A 7,500-nucleotide genomic window follows, 5' to 3' on the forward strand; every position below is an offset into this window, starting at 1 on the left:
AAGAACAGGCCAAAAACTGGCCAAAACGGCCCAAAAACGGGCCAAAACTGGCCATTTTTGGCTGCACGAGCGAGCGGCGAGCGGCGGACAGCGAGCGAAGCGAGAGGCAGCACCGTCCCTGCTATACGAAAGCCCCATCCAGCCCTGTGCCACCCGGGGGGTTCCAGGGTGCTGAGATGGCTGACGTTTTGCTCCGCTCTCGACGGTCACCGCGCAATGCAAGAACAGGCCAAAAACTGGCCAAAACGGCCCAAAAACGGGCCAAAACTGGCCATTTTTGGCTGCACGAGCGAGCGGCGAGCGGCGGACAGCGAGCGAAGCGAGAGGCAGCACCGTCCCTGCTATACGAAAGCCCCATCCAGCCCTGTGCCACCCGGGGGGTTCCAGGGTGCTGAGATGGCTGACGTTTTGCTCCGCTCTCGACGGTCACCGCGCAATGCAAGAACAGGCCAAAAACTGGCCAAAACGGCCCAAAAACGGGCCAAAACTGGCCATTTTTGGCTGCACGAGCGAGCGGCGAGCGGCGGACAGCGAGCGAAGCGAGAGGCAGCACCGTCCCTGCTATACGAAAGCCTCATCCAGCCCTGTGCCACCCGGGGGGTTCCAGGGTGCTGAGATGGCTGACGTTTTGCTCCGCTCTCGACGGTCACCGCGCAATGCAAGAACAGGCCAAAAACTGGCCAAAACGGCCCAAAAACGGGCCAAAACTGGCCATTTTTGGCTGCGCGAGCGAGCGGCGAGCGGCGGACAGCGAGCGAAGCGAGAGGCAGCACCGTCCCTGCTATATACGAAAGCCCCATCCAGCCCTGTGCCACCCTGTCACGAACGGTCGTCGCGCACCCGCAACAACTTCGTTCAACGAACCGTTCGTCGCTCACACCCGCATGTACAGCTGCTTAACAGCATGTTTTCCCATGGTTTTGGGTCATTTTGCTTGTAAATATGTAAGTTCGAACAAGCTGCAGCGTTGCAAAGCGATCGCTCACCGAACCGAGCAAAACAGCCCCAAAACAGCCCAAAACGGCTTCGTTTTCGCGTGCCGCGGGAGGTGAGCGGAGTGCTGCCTCCGCTCACCAAAATGTCAGCCATCTCAGCACCCAGGAACCCCCCGGGTGGCACATGGCTGGATGGGGCTTCGGTTATATACCGGGCGTTGAACACTCTTTCGCAAGTTCGTACGTGACCTTTACGGGAACTTGGTGTTGCGTCCGGGACCAGGTGAGCGGCTGTTTGTGGGCTTGCAGCTGTTCGTTCATCCTTGAAAGCCTTGTTTTTCCCCCTCTCCCTCTTTTCTCTTGTGCACACAAGGTGTTCGACGAATTGCTTGTAAAGCTTTCCTTTTCGCGAGACTTCGGGACGTGTCCGTTGCTCGTTCTTTCGATCTAACTCTCTTTCTCTTTTACAGGTCCTTCGGGACCTGCGAGAGGTTACAAAGTGGGCTGATCCTTGCGGAGCAAGATCGCAAGGGCGAAGCGCGACTTAGGCAAGGCAAAGCTAAGTTCGCGTCTTTGCCGCACGGGTGACTCGCGACTTAGGCAACGCAAGCTAAGTTCGCGTCTTTGGCCGCAAGGGTGCCGCACGCCTTAGGCACTTCCAGCTAAGGTCGTGACATTGTGGTATCAGAGCCGGCAAGCTCTTCGATCGAACAGCGAACGAACTTCGCAACTTCGCCATGGCAAAGCATCGTGGCGAATCAAGCAAGACGGGGCAGGCCGGACCCTTGCCCCAAGCAGCCGCAGGTGGGCTGCATGTGCACACTCGCTCTCATGCTGTTGGAGCCGCTCATGAGGATCGCGGCAGCGAACAGGATGAGCGAGAAGTTGGCAACTCTCCGCGAGCGGAGGAAGCGCAATCTGGTGCGCTAACTGGGAAAAAGAGTCATAAGGAGAGACTCACGACGGCGGAAACCCGCCTGGATGTTCTTGAAGCGAGCATGGAGGAACTCTACCATGGCCAACAAAGACTTGTTGGGGTAGAGAGCTCGCAAGAGGAAGCGGAGTCCAGGATCGACAAGGTCGAGGCCCTAGTCGACCGACTGTCCGATGACACCAAGGACTCCGTGCAGCACTTACAAGATGTTGTGGCGGAACTCACGGCGAAGGTGGCTATGCTCACAAGAACGCTAAATGCGGGAGGAGGCAACACCCGCGTTGCACCGCCACAAAACTTGAGGGCACCTGAGCCCCATGGATACGGAGGGGCCAGAGATGCCAAGGAGCTCGAGAACTTTCTGTTCGACATGGAACAATACTTCCGAGCTACGAGACCCGATTCTGAAGATACCAAAGTTTCAATAGCAACAATGTATCTGAACGGAGATGCGAAACTTTGGTGGCGAACTCGTTGGGAGGAAATCCAACAAGGTCGGTGTCGAGTCGACACATGGGAAGACTTGAAGCGGGAGTTGAGAACTCAGTTCCTACCGGAGAACACAGAGTTCGTCGCAAGAAGGAAGTTGAGACAACTCCGCCAAAGTACCACCATCCGAGACTATGTAAAGCAGTTTTCTGCACTGATGCTGGACATACAGGACATGTCCGAGAAGGACAAGTTGTTCAGTTTCCTTGATGGTCTGAAACCATGGGCTCAGCAAGAGCTGAATCGAAGGAATGTTACCGACGTGGTCGGGGCAATTGCAGCTGCAGAAAGGCTCACCGACTTCGTTTCCTCTGAAGACCCAGCGAGAAGGAAACAATCTTCAAGCAATCGCCCTCAAAAACATTCTCGAGGGAAGGAGCTCGGGGGCGAACAGAAGAAGAAGAGCTCCCACAAAGGGCCGAACCCAAAAGGCAAGGCCTCAAAACCTGGAGGATGCTTCTTGTGCGGAGGACCGCACATGGTAAGGGAGTGCCCACAGAAGCAGGCACTCAACGCGTTGACAGCTTCCATCCACCCTCCCCGATCGGACAAGGGCAAAACCGTTGCCCTTAGCTCAAGCAGTTCTGAATCCAGCAGCGACGATGAAGAGTCGCAAGGACCCCGAATGGGAGCAATGCGTTTGTTGAACGCTATGCGGGGTCAAGTGGGGGAGAACATGAAGACGAAGGCACAAAAAGCAGGAAGTAGTGAACTGATGTATGTGGACATCAAGCTGAATGGCCAAACGACCCGTGCAATGGTGGACACGGGCGCTACCCACAACTTCATAGCCGATCGTGAAGCACAGCGACTTGGGTTGACATTGGAGAAGAGCCCAAGCCGAATGAAAGCAGTGAACTCGGAGGCCAGGCGAATCTCCGGATTGGCGAAGGGAGTTCCCATCAGAATCGGGACTTGGAGCGGAACCACCAACATGATGGCCGTGCCACTAGACGACTTCCAAGTGATCCTTGGAATGGAGTTTATGCACGCGGCGAAGTTGGTGCCGATGCCATTCTTGAATTCCCTATGTATGATGGGAGGCGATGACCCCTGTGTGGTGCCCGTCTCTCGGAGAGGAACCAAGGAGCCCCAACATATTTCGGCATTACAATTGAAGAAAGGGGTGCGAAAGGGCGAACTAACATTCGTGGCTGCTATGAAGCTAGAGCCACTCAATGAAGAAGCCATTCAAGAACCTGCTGTGGTGGCCAACGTCCTGAAGGAGTTCAAAGACGTTATGCCACCTGAGTTGCCGAAGACTCTTCCGCCACGCAGAGGCGTGGATCACAGTATTGAGCTGGAGCCAGGAGTGAAGCCTCCAGCGAGACCACCCTATCGCATGGCCCCGCCAGAGTTGGCAGAACTCAGAAAGCAGTTAGGTGAACTGCTAAGCGGTGGTCTCATCCGCAGCTCAAAAGCACCTTTCGGAGCTCCAGTTCTCTTTCAGAAGAAACAAGATGGGAGCCTCCGATTATGCGTCGACTACCGAGCCCTCAACAAAGTAACAGTGAAGAACAAGTATCCCATCCCGCTCATCGCGGACTTGTTCGACCAATTGGGCAAGGCGAAGTATTTCTCAAAACTCGACCTTCGGTCGGGGTATTGGCAGGTGCGCATTGCTGAAGGCGACGAAGCAAAGACTACATGTGTGACCAGATATGGAGCGTTTGAGTTCTTGGTGATGCCTTTCGGCTTAACCAACGCTCCGGCAACATTCTGTACTCTCATGAACCAGCTATTCAAGGAGTATTTGGATAAGTTCGTGGTCGTCTACTTGGACGACATCGTCGTTTACAGCCAAACGCTCGAGGAGCACGTCAAGCACCTTCGGACGATTTTCAAGGTTCTCAGGGAGAACACTTTGTTCGTAAAAAGGGAGAAATGCTACTTTGCTCAGACTGAGATCCTGTTCTTGGGGCACCGAATCGGTGATGGCTCCATCCGGATGGACAAGTCGAAGGTGCAAGCAGTTGCGGAATGGCGAACTCCAAAGAAGGTGCCAGAGTTGAGATCCTTCCTTGGTTTCGTCAACTACTACCGACGCTTCATTGCTGGATATTCGAAGCGGGCAACCCCACTGACGGAGTTGCTGAAGAAGGAGCAGCCTTGGAAGTGGTCTGACAAATGTGAGATAGCATTCCAAGATCTGAAGGCTGCTGTTCTGGAAGAACCAGTGCTCAAATTGCCAAACTATGGAGAGCCCTTTGAAGTCCATACAGATGCTTCGGACTTTGCTATTGGTGGAGTACTCATGCAAGAAGGTCATCCGGTGGCCTACGAGAGCCGTAAACTCAACGAGACCGAGAGGCGGTATCCAGTGCATGAGAAGGAGATGACAGCGGTGATCCACTGCCTACGAGTTTGGCGACACTACCTCCTTGGGTCGCGATTTGTGCTGAGGACAGACAACATCGCCTTGAGTTATTTCCAAACTCAGAAGAAGCTCTCCCCAAAGCAAGCACGGTGGCAGGACTTCCTGGCTGAATTTGATATGGCAATGGAATATAAGCCCGGGAAGGCGAATGTCGTGGCCGATGCGCTGAGTCGGAAGGTGGAGTGCGTGAATGCTGCACAACTGGAGGGCAGAGGCCAAGCAAGTCAGTTACACTCAACCTTCCTTTCCCGAATCAGAGATGGACTGTATAGTGATCCCCAGGCAGTTATCCTGATGCAGCTCATCAAAGAAGGCAAAGCACGACGATTTTGGGTCCAGGAGGGACTTGTTTACACAAAAGGGAATAGGGTTTATGTTCCCCGAGTGGACAATCTAAGGCGTGAACTCTTGAAAGAGTGTCACGATTCCCTTTGGGCTGGACACCCCGGCATTCACAGAACGTTGGCTCTCGTGGAGAGGGCCTTCTACTGGCCAAAAATGGGGATTGATGTGGAGGAGTATGTTCGAACATGCCTTACTTGCCAACAAGACAAGGTGGAGCAGCGGAAGCCGGTGGGACTTTTGGAGCCGTTGCCCGTACCAGAAAGGCCTTGGGAGAGCATTTCCTTAGACTTCATATCAAGCTTGCCACCTGTAGGGGGACTTGGATCGATACTTGTGGTGGTCGATCGGTTTTCAAAGTATGCAACTTTCATTGCTGCTCCCCTACACTGTTCAGCTGAAGAGGCGGCCAGACTGATGATGAAGGGTGTAGTGAAGTATTGGGGAGTCCCACACAATATCATTAGTGATCGAGACGCTCGGTTTCTGGGACGGTTCTGGACCGAGCTATTCAAATTGTTGGGATCAAAGTTATACTTCTCTACAAGCCTCCACCCCCAGACGGATGGTCAGACTGAAAGAATAAATTCGCTCTTAGAGCAGTATCTCCGGCACTATGTGAGTGCCAATCAACGAGATTGGGTGAAGCTGTTGGACATCGCCCAATTCTCCTACAACTTGCAGCGGAGCTCTGCATCCAACAAGAGCCCCTTCGAAATTATCACAGGACAACAACCGTCGACTCCGCACACTATGGCTATTGGGTATACTGGGAGTAGTCCATCAGCCTACCATTTCGCAAAGGAGTGGCATCGGAATGCCGATATTGCGCGGGCTTACTTGGAGAAGGCGGCAAAACGGATGAAGAAGTGGGCAGACTTGGGAAGGCGACCACAGGAGTTCAAAGTTGGCGATTTGGTGTTGGTAAAGCTCCAACCAGCATCACTCCAATTCTTCAGGAAAAGAGTCCACAAAGGATTGGTGCGTAAGTATGAAGGGCCCTTCCCAATTATCAGCAGGGTAGGCAATGTTTCTTACAAGTTGCAGCTGCCGGCGTGGTTCAAAATTCACAACGTTCTTCACGCCAGCAACCTAAAGGCCTACCATTCAGATCCGCAAGATGCTTCTCGAAGTGTTCCAACTCGGCTACCTCCCATCACAGCCTCCTACGAGAAGCGAGTGGAAACCATTTTGGCGGATCGCAAGATAAAGCTACCCAACGGAGCGGAGCAAACAGAGTACTTGGTGAAGTGGCGAAAGCTTCCCCGAACTGAAGCCAGTTGGGAGTCTGAAGACGCCCTGCGACATGAAGAAGACGTCATCAACAACTACCAACAAGCGTCGACGAGGGCGTCGACAGTTTAAGTGGGGGAGAATGTCACGAACGGTCGTCGCGCACCCGCAACAACTTCGTTCAACGAACCGTTCGTCGCTCACACCCGCATGTACAGCTGCTTAACAGCATGTTTTCCCATGGTTTTGGGTCATTTTGCTTGTAAATATGTAAGTTCGAACAAGCTGCAGCGTTGCAAAGCGATCGCTCACCGAACCGAGCAAAACAGCCCCAAAACAGCCCAAAACGGCTTCGTTTTCGCGTGCCGCGGGAGGTGAGCGGAGTGCTGCCTCCGCTCACCAAAATGTCAGCCATCTCAGCACCCAGGAACCCCCCGGGTGGCACATGGCTGGATGGGGCTTCGGTTATATACCGGGCGTTGAACACTCTTTCGCAAGTTCGTACGTGACCTTTACGGGAACTTGGTGTTGCGTCCGGGACCAGGTGAGCGGCTGTTTGTGGGCTTGCAGCTGTTCGTTCATCCTTGAAAGCCTTGTTTTTCCCCCTCTCCCTCTTTTCTCTTGTGCACACAAGGTGTTCGACGAATTGCTTGTAAAGCTTTCCTTTTCGCGAGACTTCGGGACGTGTCCGTTGCTCGTTCTTTCGATCTAACTCTCTTTCTCTTTTACAGGTCCTTCGGGACCTGCGAGAGGTTACAAAGTGGGCTGATCCTTGCGGAGCAAGATCGCAAGGGCGAAGCGCGACTTAGGCAAGGCAAAGCTAAGTTCGCGTCTTTGCCGCACGGGTGACTCGCGACTTAGGCAACGCAAGCTAAGGTGAGCGACGAACGGTTCGTTGAACGAAGTTGTTGCGGGTGCGCGACGACCGTTCGTGACAACCCGGGGGGTTCCAGGGTGCTGAGATGGCTGACGTTTTGCTCCGCTCACGACGGTCACCGCACCACGCAAGAACGGACCATAAACAGGCCAAAACAGCCCAAAAACGGGCCAAAACTGGTCATTTTTGGCTGCGCGAGCGAGCGGCGAGCGGCGAACAGCGAGCGAAGCGTGAGGCAGCACCGTCCCTGCTATACGAAAGCCCCATCCAGCCCTGTGCCACCCGGGGGGTTCCAGGGTGCTGAGATGGCTGA

The sequence above is a fragment of the Musa acuminata genome, unplaced genomic scaffold (genome assembly GCF_036884655.1).
Source record: "Musa acuminata AAA Group cultivar baxijiao unplaced genomic scaffold, Cavendish_Baxijiao_AAA HiC_scaffold_226, whole genome shotgun sequence".
Classification (NCBI taxonomy): Eukaryota; Viridiplantae; Streptophyta; class Magnoliopsida; order Zingiberales; family Musaceae; genus Musa; species Musa acuminata.